This window comes from Triticum urartu, chromosome 7 (assembly GCF_003073215.2).
Source record: "Triticum urartu cultivar G1812 chromosome 7, Tu2.1, whole genome shotgun sequence".
Lineage (NCBI taxonomy): Eukaryota > Viridiplantae > Streptophyta > Magnoliopsida > Poales > Poaceae > Triticum > Triticum urartu.
In genome coordinates, this window is record NC_053028.1 from 657,597,079 (window position 1) to 657,612,096 (window position 15,018).

Here is a 15,018-nt window from a genome sequence, read left to right on the forward strand (position 1 = left end):
TTTTGGACAGAACACACACGAGTTTTAAGAAAATGTTAGCAATTTTTCGAATTTATAACCAAATTTAAAAAACAGGAACAATTTTGAAGTTGTGGACAAATATTTAAAAAAAGAAACATTTTTTAAAATTACGATCAATTTTGATAAAAACGATTTTTTTTAGAAAATATGAACAATTTTCTGAATAGTGATTTGTTTAAAAAAACGAACATTTTTCCAATTTGTGAACAAATCTTGAAAAAACAGTAACATTTTCTAAATATCGCACAATTTTTGACAATCACGCAAGTTTTTTCTACATGAATAACGACCAAGTTTTGACAAAATGTGAACAATTTTTAAAAAAGGAATAGTTTTGAATTTGTGAACAAATTTTGAGAACATGAACATTTTTGAATTATTGATTTTTTTAATACAGGAACATTTTTTGAGTATCATGAACAAGTTTTAAAGATGTGAACAATTTTTCAATGTGTGAACAAATTTTAAAATAGAAACTTTTTTTGAATTTGTGGTTTTTTTTTAAAAAAGCTGATCAATTATTGAAAACATGGACATTTTATGAAAAAGGACATTTTTTGTGTATGTGAACTAATTTTGAAACTATGAACAAAATAAGGAAATAGTGTTATTTGAAATTTGTGAACATTTTTTAATTTGCGAATTTTTTTAAAACAAGAACATTTCGTAAAAATAGAAGACTTTATCAAATAGGTGAACATTTTTAAAATTCAAAATTATTTTTGAATTGTTGAAAAAAAATAACAGGATTATTTTGAATTTTCAAACAAATTTTGCAATCTGAAAAAAATCGAAACAAAAAATGTAGAAGAAAAAGGAATTAGAAAAGAAATAGAATAAATGAATTAAGTAAATAAAATAGGAAAAATTAAACCGAAAAAAGGAAAAAAGAAATATAAAAAATGATAAATAAAAAAATAGTTAAAACCGGTTCAGGAACCTTCTAGAAGGTTCACAAAACTGGATACTATAGCGCGTGCGTACGTTTGGAAATTGGGCCGGCCCATCTCTTTTCGCCTGGTCGCTCACCTCTGTGCGAAGCAGCGACAACTTGACGCAAAGAGCGTCAGTTAGGGAATTCCCGCGCCAGCACCGGCCTGATAGTCGCCCACGCTTGTCGATCACGCGTGGGCTGGGCCGGCATGGCCAGCAACGTCTACAGCGAGTATACGCACATTACTTCATTGTAACGCACCCTTCAAAAAAAAAAAAAAAACTGCAACGCAGGTTATGGCAGCGGGTGTGACGCGCCCAAGCTGCTGGACGAATTGCACCGCGTGCGCGTGTGGCTTCCGAGGACAAATAGGCAGCAAAGTTCATATATAAGGACCACGGGTAAAAGATTTAAGCATTAATACAGCGTGAGCTCAGTTATATAATAAGTACTCTCTTTTTTCTGGTTTATAGGGTTGAAATCTGAAACCTTATCAACCAAGGCATTTTTGTGAGTGGAGGAATGCATCTTGTACTTTACAAAACTACCTCAATTAAATTTATGCATTAAATTGGATTAATTGTAGTGCATGCATGCTTGGCCTCTACTCCCTCTTTTCCGGTTTATAAGGCCCCTCCCAGTGCTCCACCTTGTACAGGTACTAAGCCTTTCACGTAGGCAAAAAATCTGATGTCTCGCAAGTTATTTAAGAGGAGAGAGATAAGTGTGATGACCTCAGAAAGAAACAATGCTAAGCGCGTGAACTTAGGCAAAACATTTAAAGGAAGGAAGTCCACCAATATATGAAGAGTTTTAGTTGCTAAATCATTAAATAAAGCAAGCTTAACAACCATAAGCTAAGCACCTATGCATTGGGGAATATAGTTGCTAAGCTATTTAATGTGCTTAGCACCTCATCTAAGCACCCATGCATTGGCAGTAGCCTAAGGCTTAAATATGAAATCTCATCAATCAAGGCATTTTGTGAATGGAGGAATGCATCTCGTACTTTACAAAACTATCTCAATTAAACTGATGCATTAACTTGGATTAATTGCAGTGCATGCATGCTTGGCCACTAGATAAGTAGAAACATTACATACATTGATGTGTTCCTTTTTTATTCTTACATGCAAAGATTTAATGCGTCTCAGAAACTAAAAATGAGATGAAGATGAGCCCTATAAATTGGAAAAACAAAAAAATTGAGATAAGCCCTACAAACCAGAAATGAGGGAGTAGATGAGTAGGAACATTATATGCATTGATGTGTTCCTTTTTAATTCTTGTATGCGAAGATCTAATGCCTCTCGAAAACTAAAAATGAGACGAAGATGCGCCATTTAAATTGGAAAAACAAAAAAAGTTGAGATAAACCCTATAAACCGAATCGCGCTTGCCTTAATTATTAAATGAGTTTTTCTCGCCACAAATTTCTTCTGCTACAGATGTCTAGACTCTAGAGCAGAGATCTAGTTGAAGCAGCGCTGCACGATACATGATGCCGAGGTCACGCGCCTTCTAGGTGACAGTCCTCCGCATTAAAGCTCATGATGGGATGGTATCATGGAGGTCGAAGATGAAGCGATGGTTGACTTGCTGCCGGGCGCCGATGACCGTCAGGTCCGTGGACGAGACGAAGCCAAGGCACTGGTAATGGTGGCCGCCGACGACGAGCGGCATGAACACATGCTCCGGCAACACCCGGAGCCACGCGCCGTTCTCGAAATGGAGCGTCATGCTCGGGAGGACGTGCGCCGCTGGGTGCTGCACGCACTTGTGCCCTCGGACCACCACGATATGTGCTCCGTGGTGCTCCAGGTGCTGCCGCACCGCCTGCTCGATGTGGACGTACGCCGCGTGCACGAACGACGTCATCTTCGTGCCGATGTCGATCACGCACCCGCCCGTCCCGTGTGCGGTGCGCCGAAACATGTCCGGCGTGACGCTGCGCAGCCGGTTGACGCCGATGGCGATCCCCGCGAGCTTCACGAAGTAGGCCTCTCTGTTCTCGGCCGGCGCAAGGACGGGCGTGCTCTGGCGGTGCACGCCCGCCGGTGGACGGCTAGGGATGTCGTTACCAAACCGGAGGTAGCTGTACAGGCTCGTCCCCGGCTTAAACGGGCAGTAGGAGAAGCGGCCGCCGTGGTACCGAAGGACCTGCTTCGTGAAGGCTGTCGGAGGCTTGCCCACCGGTCCCATTCCCAAGCTGAGGATGCCGGCGACGGTGTCCTGGTTCGAAGTGCCCGGTGCGGTGGGCGCAGCCAAAAACGATGCCCTCCAGTGGCAAAAACTGGTTGTTCCCGGTCGGGAAGGAGAAGGTGTCCCTGGCAAGGTACCCCGAAGCCTCGGTGGTGTCCCGATAGACAATGCGGAACCCGCACGCTCCGTTCGGCAAAACTTGATAGGGAGGACGACACCAGAGGGTATTGTGTGCCGGGATGATGCTGTAGGTCGGAGACTTGGTTGGATCAAACACCGGGTTGAGCTGCGCCCGGCAGGGCTGGCACGGCAAGCACTGCATCCAGGACAAGCCGCCCGCCATGTCCAGCGCGAGCTGGTAATTCTGGAACCCGGCCCCCGTGCCGACGCCCACCATGACGGCGTACATCATATGGTCCAGCGGGCACATGAACGGTCGTATCTCATTGAACGTTGGCAGGATTTGGTGCTTGATCCTGCACTTTACCTGGTCCTTGGCACGCTGGAGGCTCGCCAAGTCGTAGTGTGCTGGCTGGTCATTGGCGATGAGCAGGAGGCTGAAGCCACCACCGCCGCTGCCGTTGAACGGCGGCGACGACGACGACCCCAAGGCCGTGACGCCATGGGAGAATGGCACGAGGACAACAAGGAGGGCTAGTGCTAGAGTTGATTTGGGCGCCATGGAGAATGAATAGATCGGTGGTGCTTGTGTGGAATGAGATGTTCTGGAGCTATGCCATTGGGAAGCTATATATGCGCCGGAGGGAATCTAGTTTTAGGATTTGCATATCCACTTTACACATCTATGAGCATTAATAAGCCTACGATTGAATGCTTACTAGTAAATGTACGTGTGGAGGAAATCCATTTCGAGATACTACTCTAATAATATTTAGTTAGTAGTAGTATTTTTCAGTTCGAGATACTACTCTAATAATATTTCGAGATACTACTCTAATAATATTTCGAGATACCATTTCGAGATTGAACTGGTCCAGTTAACCATGCTCTTGGCATTAGGATGCAAGCGGACGCTTGTCCAGGATCGTTCGCGAAGCAACAATTGGACTAATGTTCATTACATTAATAACCGCGTTAGTTTAATTTTTCAGTTCATGGACGCTCACGGACCCTATTCATGCCTCATTTGCATTTAAAGCCTACGATTGAATGTTTAGTAAATGTATGTGTGGGGGAAATCTATCTATATCTCTATCTGTATTTAAATCTAGATCTATACTTCTACTAATTAGAGTCCCTATAAACTACTCCATCCATTTAGATATTACATGGCATCGCCTCCAAGAGACCATTATGCCGATTCCGTCCGGTGGGATGCAAGGAGAAGACGAGGAGTTTCTGTTCTCTATGGAGCATTTATGATGGTTCAGGGCTTCATTCTAGTTTTCTTAGAAACAAGGCCTAGCATCTTGCAGCCAAGATACAAAAGTTCTGTTTTTTATACAAACAAGGCCAAAATTATGACAAGTTGTGCAGATTTTCATTGGAATTTTCTGAAGGAAATATGCTCTAGAGGCAATAATAAAGTTATTATTTATTTCTTTATTTCATGATAAATGTTTATTATTCATGCTAGAATTGTATTAACCGGAAACATAATACATGTGTGAATACATAGAAAAACAGAGTGTCACTAGTATGCCTCTACTTGATTAGCTCGTTGATCAAAGATGGTTAAGTTTCCTAACTATATACATGAGTTGTCATTTGATTAACAAGATCACATCATTAGGAGAATGATGTGATTGACTTGACCCATTCCGTTAGCTTAGCATTTGATCGTTTAGTTTGTTGCTATTGCTTTCTTCATGACTTATACATGTTCCTATGACTATGAGATTATGCAACTCCCGTTTACCAGAGGAACACTTTGTGTGCCACCAAACGTCGCAACGTAACTGGGTGATTATAAAGGTGATCTACAGGTGTCTCCAAAGGTACTTGTGTTGGGGATCGTAGCAAAAATAAAAAAAAAATTCTACGCATCACCAAGATCAATCTATGGAGTATTCTAGCAATGAGGGGAATAGGAGTGCATCTACATACCCTTGTAGATCGCGAGCGGAAAGGTTCAAGTGAACGGGGATGATGGAGTCGTACTCGCCGTGATCCAAATCACCGATGACCAAGTGCCGAACGGACAACACCTCCGCGTTCAACACACGTACGGTTGGGAAGACGTCTCCTCCTTCTTGATCCAGCAAGGGGGAAGGAGAGGTTGATGAAGATCCAGCAGCACGACGGCGTGGTGGTGGATGCAGCAGGATCCCGGCAGGGCTTGGCCAAGCACAAGCAGGGAGGAGAGGTGTTACGGAGGGAGAGGGAGGCGCCAAGAGCAAGGTGCGGCTGCCCTCCCCCTTCCACTATATATAGGGGCTAGGGAGGGGGGGGGGCGCATGCCCCCTTGGAGATCCCATCTAAAGGGGGGGGGGCTGGGGGCAACGGCCCCCTTAGGGTTTCCAACCAGGGGGGCGCATGCCCCCTCGGGGGGGCAACGGCCCCCTAGGGTTTCCAACCCTAGGCGCCTTGGGCCCTTGTGTGGGGCGCACCAGCCCATCAGGGGCTGGTTCCCACGCTACTTCAGCCCATGGGGCCCTCCGGGATAGGTGGCCCCATCCGGTGGACCCCCAGGACCCTTCCGGTGGTCCCGGTACAATACCGGTAACCCCCGAAACCTTCCCGCTGGCCGAAACTGGACTTCCTATATATAAATCTTTACCTCCGGACCATTCCGGAACTCCCCGTGACGTCCGGGATCTCATCCAGGACTCCGAACAACTTTCGGGTTACTGCATACTAATATCTCTATAACCCTAGCGTCATCGAACCTTAAGTGTGTAGACCCTACGGGTTCGGGAGACACGCAGACATGACCAAGACGCCTCTCCGGTCAATAACCAACAACGGGATCTAGATACCCATGTTGGCTCCCACACGCTCCTCGATGATCTCGTCGGATGAACCACGATGTCGAGGACTTAATCAATCCCGTATACAATTCCCTTTGTCAATCGCTACGTTACTTGTCCAAGACTCGATCGTCGGTATCCCCATACCTTGTTCAGTCTCGTTACCGGCAAGTCACTTTACTCGTACTATAATGCATGATCCCGCAATCAACCACTTGATCACATTGAGCTCATTATGATGATGCATTACTGAGTGGGCCCAGAGATACCTCTCCGTCATACGGAGTGACAAATCCCAGTCTCGATTCGTGCCAACCCAACAGACACTTTCGGAGATACCTGTAATGTACCTTTATAGTCACCCAGTTACGTTGTGACGTTTGGCACACCCAAGGTACTCCTATGGTATCCGGGAGTTGCACAATCTCATGGTCTAAGGAAATGATACTTGACATTCAGAAAAGCTACAGCAAACGAACTACACGATCTTTGAGCTAAGCTTAGGATTGGGTCTTGTCCATCACATCATTCTCCTAATGATGTGATCCCGTTATCAATGACATCTAATGTCCATAGTCAGGAAACCATGACTATCTTTTGATCAACGAGCTAGTCAACTAGAGGCTCACTAGGGACGTGTTGTGGTCTATGTATTCACACATGTATTACGATTTCCCGGATAACACAATTATAGCATGAACAATAGACAATTATCATGAACAAAGAAATATAATAATAACCATTTTATTATTGCCTCTAGGGAATATTTCCAACAGTCTCCCACTTGCACTAGAGTCAATATTCTAGTTACATTGTGATGAATCGAACACCCATGCAGTTCTGGTGTTGATCATGTTTTGCTCTAGGGAGAGGTTTAGTCAACGGATCTACTACATTCAGGTCCGTATGTACTTTACAAATTTCTATGTCTCCATTTTGAACAGTTTCATGAATGGAGTTGAAGCGACGCTTGATATGCCTGGTCTTCCTGTGAAACCTGGGCTCCTTGGCAAGGGCAATAGCTCCAGTGTTGTCACAAAAGAGAGTCATCGGCCTCGACGCATTGGGTATGACTCCTAGGTCGGTGATGAAATCCTTCACCCAGATTGCTTCTTGTGCTACCTCCGAGGCTGCCATGTATTCTGCTTCACATGTAGATCCCGCCACGACGCTTTGCTTGGAACTGCACCAGCTTACTGCCCCACCATTCAAAACATACATGTATCCGGTTTGTGACTTAGAGTCATCCAGATCTGTGTCGAAGCTAGCGTCGACATAACCCTTTACGACGAGCTCTTCGCCACCTCCATAAATGAGAAACATATCCTTGGTCCTTTTCAGGTACTTCAGGATGTTTTTGACCGCTGTCTAGTGTTCCTTGCCGGGATTACTTTGATACCTACCTACCAAACTTACGGCAAGGTTTACATCAGGTCTGGTACACAGCATGACATACATAATAGACCCTATGGCTGAGGCATAGGGGATGACACTCATCTCTTCTATATCTTCTGCCGTGGTCGGGCATTGAGCCGTGCTCAATCGCACACCTTGCAATACAGGTAAGAACCCCTTCTTGGACTGATCCATATTGAACTTCTTCAATATCTTGTCAAGGTACGCACTTTGTGAAAGACCGATGAGGCGTCTCGATCTATCTCTATAGATCTTGATGCCTAATATATAAGCAGCTTCTCCAAGGTCCTTCATTGAAAAACACTTGTTCAAATAGGCCTTTATGCTTTCCAAGAATTCTATATCATTTCCCATCAACAGTATGTCTTCCACATATAATATGAGAAATGCTACAGAGCTCCCACTCACTTGTAAACGCAGGCTTCTCCATAAGTCTGCATAAACCCAAACGCTTTGATCATCTCATCAAAGCGAATGTTCCAACTCCGAGATGCTTGCACCAGCCCATAGATTGAGCGTTGGAGCTTGCACACCTTGTTAGCATTCTTAGGATCGACAAAACCTTCCGGCTGCATCATATACAATTCTTCCTTAAGAAAGCCGTTAAGGAATGCCGTTTTGACGTCCATTTGCCATATCTCATAATCATAGAATGCGGCAATTGCTAACATGATTCGGACGGACTTCAGCTTCGCTACGGGTGAGAAAGTCTCATCGTAGTCAACCCCTTGAACTTGTCGATAACCCTTAGCGACAAGTCGAGCCTTATAGATGGTCACATTACCATCCGCGTCTGTCTTCTTCTTAAAGATCCATTTATTTTCTATGGCTCGCCGATCTTCGGGCAAATCAGTCAAAGTCCATACTTTGTTTTCATACATGGATTCTATCTCGGATTTCATGGCTTCTAGCCATTTGTCGGAATCTGGGCCCGCCATCACTTCTTCATAGTTCGAAGGTTCACCGTTGTCCAACAACATGATTTCCAAGACAGGGTTGCCGTACCACTCTGGTGCAGAACGTGTCCTTGTGGACCTACGAAGTTCAGTAGGAGCTTGATCCGAAGTATCTTGATCATCATCATTAACTTCCTCTCTAATCGGTGCAGGCACCACAGGAACATTTTCCTGAGCTGCGCCACTTACCGGTTCAAGAGGTAATACTTCATCAAGTTCTACCTTCCTCCCACTTATTTCTTTCGAGAGAAACCCTTTCTCTAGAAAGGACCCATTCTTGGCAACAAAGATCTTGCCTTCAGATCTGAGGTAGAAGGTATACCCAACAGTTTCTTTAGGGTATCCTATGAAGACGCATTTTTCCGACTTGGGTTCGAGCTTTTCAGGTTGAAGTTTCTTGACATAAGCATCGCATCCCCAAACTTTTAGAAACGACAGCTTAGGTTTCTTCCCAAACCATAATTCATACGGTGTCGTCTCAACGGATTTCGACGGAGCCCTATTTAAAGTGAATGCGGAAGTCTCTAAAGTATAGCCCCAAAATGATAGCGGTAAATCGGTAAGAGACATCATAGATCGCACCATATCTAATAGAGTGCGATTACGATGTTTGGACACACCATTACGCTGAGGTGTTCCAGGCGGCGTTAGTTGTGAAACTATTCCACATTTTCTTAAGTGTGTGCCAAATTCGTGACTCAAGTATTCTCCCCCACGATCTGATCGCAAGAACTTGATTTTCCTGTCACGTTGATTCTCAACCTCACTCTAAAATTCCTTAAACTTTTCAAAGGTCCCAGACTTGTGTTTCATTAAGTAGACATACCCATATCTACTCAAGTCATCAGTGAGGGTGAGAACATAACGATAGCCACCACGAGCCTCAACACTCATTAGACCGCACACATCAGTATGTATGATTTCCAATAAGTTGGTTTCTCGCTCCATTGTTCCTGAGAACGGAGTCTTGGTCATTTTACCCATGAGGCATGGTTCGCACGTGTCAAATGATTCGTAATCAAGAGACTCTAAAAGTCCATCTGCATGGAGCTTCTTCATGCGTTTGACACCTATGTGACCAAGGCGGCAGTGCCACAAGTATGTGGGACTATCATTATCAACCTTACATCTTTTGGTATTCACACTATGAATATGTGTAGCATTACGCTCGAGATTCATTAAGAATAAACCATTCACCATCGGAGCATGACCATAAAACATATCTCTCATATAAATAGAACAACCATTATTCTCGGATTTAAATGAGTAGCCATCTCGAATTAAACGAGATCCTGATACAATGTTCATGCTCAAAGCTGGCACTAAATAGCAATTATTGAGGTTTAAAACTAATCCCGTAGGTAAATGTAGAGGTAGCGTGCCGACGGCGATCACATCGACCTTGGAACCATTCCCGACGCGCATCGTCACCTCGTCCTTCGCCAGTCTCCGCTTATTCCGCAGCTCCTGCTTTGAGTTACAAATGTGAGCAACCACACCGGTATCAAATACCCAGGAGCTACTACGAGTACTGGTAAGGTACACATCAATTACATGTATATCACATATACCTTTCGTGATGCCGGCCTTCTTGTCCGCTAAGTATTTGGGGCAGTTCCGCTTCCAGTGACCACTTCCCTTGCAATAAAAACACTCAGTCTCGGGCTTGGGTCCATTCTTTGGCTTCTTCCCGGCAGCTTGCTTACCGGGCGCGGCAACTCCCTTGCCGTCCTTCTTGAAGTTATTCTTACCCTTGCCTTTCTTGAACTTAGTGGTTTTATTCACCATCAACACTTGATGTTCCTTTTTGACTTCTACCTCTGCTGATTTCAGCATTGCAAATACTTCAGGAATGGTCTTTTCCATCCCCTGCATATTGAAGTTCATCACAAAGCTCTTGTAGCTCGGTGGAAGCGACTGAAGGATTCTGTCAATGACCGCGTCATCCGGGAGATTAACTCCCAGCTGAGTCAAGCGGTTATGCAACCCAGCCATTTTGAGTATGTGCTCGCTGACAGAACTATTTCCCTCCATCTTACAGCTGAAGAACTTGTCGGAGACTTCATATCTCTCGACCCGGGCATGAGCTTGAAAAACCATTTTCAGCTCTTCAAACATTTCATATGCTCCGTGTCTCTCAAAACGCTTTTGGAGCCCCGGTTCTAAACTGTAAAGCATGCCGCACTGAACGAGGGAGTAATCATCAGCACGTGTCTGCCAAACGTTCATAACGTCTTGGTTCTGTGGGACGAGTGCGTCACCTAGCGGTGCTTCTAGGACATAATCTTTCTTGGCAGCTATGAGGATGATCCTCAGGTTCCGGACCCAGTCCGTATAGTTGCTGCCATCATCTTTCAGCTTGGTTTTCTCTAGGAACGCGTTGAAGTTGAGGACAACGTGGGCCATTTGATCTACAAGACATATTGTAAAGATTTTAGACTAAGTTCATGATAATTAAGTTCATCTAATCAAATTATTAAATGAACTCCCACTCAGATAGACATCCCTCCAGTCATCTAAGTATAACATGATCCGAGTTAACTAGGCCGTGTCCGATCATCATGTGAGACGGACTAGTCAACATCGGTGAACATCTTCATGTTGATCGTATCTTCTATACGACTCATGCTCGACCTTTCGGTCTTCTGTGTTCCGAGGCCATGTATGTACATGCTAGGCTCGTCAAGTCAATCTAAGTGTATTGTGTGTGTAAATCTGTCTTACACCCGTTGTATTCGAATGTTAGAATCTATCACACCCGATCATCACGTGGTGCTTGAAACAACGAACCTTCGCAACGGTGCACAGTTAGGGGGAACACTTTCTTGAAATTATTACGAGGGATCATCTTATTTAAGCTACTGTCGTTCTAAGCAAATAAGATGTAAAACATGATAAACATCACATGCAATCAAATAGTGACATGATATGGCCAATATCATTTGCTCCTTTGATCTCCATCTTCGGGGCTCCATGATCATCACTGTCACCGGCATGACACCATGATCTCCATCATCATGATCTCCATCATCGTGTCTTCTTGACGTTGTCTCGTCATCTATTACTTCTACTACTATGGCTAACGCTTTAGCAATAAAGTAAAGTAATTACATGACGTTTATGTTGACATGCAGGTCATAAATAAATAAAGACAACTCCTATGGCTCCTGCCGGTTGTCATACTCATCGACATGCAAGTCGTGATTCCTATTACAAGAACATGATCAATCTCATACATCACATATATCATTCATCATTCATCACAACCTTTGGCCATATCACATCACAAAACACTTGCTGCAAAAACAAGTTAGACGTTCTCTAATTGTTGTTGCAAGTTTTTACGTGGCTGCTATAGGTTTCTAGCAAGAATGTTTCTTACCTACGCCAAAACAACAACGTGAATTTCCAATTTCTATTTACCCTTCATAAGGACCCTGTTCATCGAATCCGATCCGACTAAAGTGGGAGAGACAGACACCCGCCAGCCACCTTATGCAACTAGTGCATGTCAGTCGGTGGAACCGGTCTCACGTAAGCGTACGTGCAAGGTTGGTCCGGGCCGCTTCATCCCACGATGCCGCCAAATGAAGATAACACTAGTAACGGCAAGCAAATTGACAATATCGACGCCCACAACTACTTTGTGTTCTACTCGTGCATAGTAACTACGCATAGACCTAGCTCATGATGCCACTGTTGGGGATCGTAGCAGAAATTAAAAATTTTCTACGCATCACCAAGATCAATCTGTGGAGTATTCTAGAAACGAGGGGAATAGGAGTGCATCTACATACCCTTGTAGATCGCGAGCGGAAGCGTTCAAGTGAACGGGGATGATGGAGTCGTACTCGCCGTGATCCAAATCACCGATGACCAAGTGCCGAACGGACAACACCTCCGCGTTCAACACACGTACGGTTGGGAAGACGTCTCCTCCTTCTTGATCCAGCAAGGGGGAAGGAGAGGTTGATGAAGATCCAGCAGCATGATGGCGTGGTGGTGGATGCAGCAGGATCCCGGCAGGGCTTCGCCAAGCACAAGCGGGGAGGAGAGGTGTTACGGAGGGAGAGGGAGGCGCCAAGAGCAAGGTGCGGCTGCCCTCCCTCCCTTCCACTATATATAGGGGCTAGGGGGGCGCATGCCCCCTTGGAGATCCCATCTAAAGGGGGGGGGGCTGGGGGCAACGGCCCCCTTAGGGTTTCCAACCAGGGGGGCGCATGCCCCCTCGGGGGGGGGGGGGCAACGGCCCCCTAGGGTTTCCAACCCTAGGCGCCTTGGGCCCTTGTGTGGGGCGCACCAGCCCATCAGGGGCTGGTTCCCACGCCACTTCAGCCCATGGGGCCCTCCGGGATAGGTGGCCCCATCCGGTGGACCCCCAGGACCCTTCCGGTGGTCCCGGTACAATACCGGTAACCCCCGAAACCTTCCCGCTGGCCGAAACTGGACTTCCTATATATAAATCTTTACCTCCGGACCATTCCGAAACTCCCCGTGACGTCCGGGATCTCATCCGGGACTCCGAACAACTTTCGGGTTACTGCATACTAATATCTCTACAACCCTAGCGTCATCGAACCTTAAGTGTGTAGACCCTACGGGTTCGGGAGACACGCAGACATGACCGAGACGCCTCTCCGGTCAATAACCAACAACGGGATCTAGATACCCATGTTGGCTCCCACATGCTCCTCGATGATCTCGTCGGATGAACCACGATGTCGAGGACTTAATCAATCCCGTATACAATTCCCTTTGTCAATCGGTACGTTACTTGTCCAAGACTCGATCGTCGGTATCCCAATACCTTGTTCAGTCTCGTTACCGGCAAGTCACCTTACTCGTACCATAATGCATGATCCCGCAATCAACCACTTGATCACATTGAGCTCATTATGATGATGCATTACCGAGTGGGCCCAGAGATACCTCTCCGTCATACGGAGTGACAAATCCCAGTCTCGATTCGTGCCAACCCAACAGACACTTTCGGAGATACCTATAATGGACCTTTATAGTCACCCAGTTACGTTTTGACGTTTGGCACACCCAAGGTACTCCTACGGTATCCGGGAGTTGCACAATCTCATGGTCTAAGGAAATGATACTTGACATTCAGAAAAGCTACAACAAACGAACTACACGGTCTTTGAGCTAAGCGATTGGGTCTTGTCCATCACATCATTCTCCTAATGATGTGATCCCGTTATCAATGACATCTAATGTCCATAGTCAGGAAACCATGACTATCTTTTGATCAACGAGCTAGTCAACTAGAGGCTCACTAGGGACGTGTTGTGGTCTATGTATTCACACATGTATTACGATTTCCCGGATAACACAATTATAGCATGAACAATAGACAATTATCATGAACAAAGAAATATAATAATAACTATTTTATTATTGCCTCTAGGGCATATTTCCAACAACTTGTTGGGTTGGCGTATTTCGAGATTAGGATTTGTCACTCCGATTTTCGGAGAGGTATCTCTGGGCGCACTCGGTAATGCACATCACTATAAGCCTTGCAAGCATTGCAACTAATGAGTTAGTTGTGGGATGATGTATTACGGAACGAGTAAAGAGACTTGCCGGTAACGAGATTGAACTAGGTATTGAGATACTGACGGTCGAATCTCGGGCAAGTAACATACCGATGACAAAGGGAACAACGTATGTTGTTATGCGGTCTGACCGATAAAGATCTTCGTAGAATATGTAGGAGCCAATATGGGCATCCAGGTCCCGCTATTGGTTATTGACCAGAGAGGTGTCTCGGTCATGTCTACATAGTTCTCGAACTCGTAGGGTCCGCACGCTTAACGTTCGTTGATGATATAGTACTATATGAGTTATGTATGTTGATGACCGAATGTTGTTCGGAGTCCAGGATGAGATCACGGACATGACGGGGAACTCCGGAATGGTCCGGAGATAAAGTTTGATATATGGGAAAGTAGTGTTTGATCTCCGAAAGGGTTCCGGAATTCACCGGAAGGGGTTCCGGATGTTTCCCGAAATGTTTGGGCACGAGAACACTTTATCTGGGCCAAAGGGAAAAACCCACGATGCTTTTGGAAAGTGAAAAAGGAAGTTTTGCGGAGACCAGAGGCTAGACGCCGGGAACCCTGGCGTCTAGCCCTGGAGTCCGAGAAGGACTCTTGCCTTTCAGGTGAAACCGACTTTGAGGAGGCTTTTACTCTAAGTTTCGACCCCAGGGCTCAACATATGAATAGAGGGGTAGGGCTAGCACCAAAGACACATCAAGAAACACCAAGCCGTGTGCCGGCAACCCCGTCCCCTCTAGTTTATCCTCCATCATAGTTTTCGTAGTGCTTAGGCGAGGCCCTGCGGAGATTGTTCTTCACCAACACCGTCACCACGCCGTCGTGCTGCCGGAGCTCATCTACTACTTCGCCCCTCTTGCTGGATTGAGAAGGCGAGGACGTCATCGAGCCGAACGTGTGCAGAACTCGGAGGTGCCGTGCTTTCGGTACTTGGATCGGTCGGACGTGAAGGCGTACGACTACATCAACCGCATTGATATAACGCTTCC

General features: G+C 45.6%; 1 pseudogene; it reads right to left on the reverse strand.

Annotated features, from left to right (window-relative positions):
- Positions 1-2,465: 2,465 nt before the first annotated feature.
- On the reverse strand, positions 2,466-3,839 carry LOC125523000 (annotated as a pseudogene).
- Between the last annotated feature and the right edge of the window lie 11,179 nt (positions 3,840-15,018).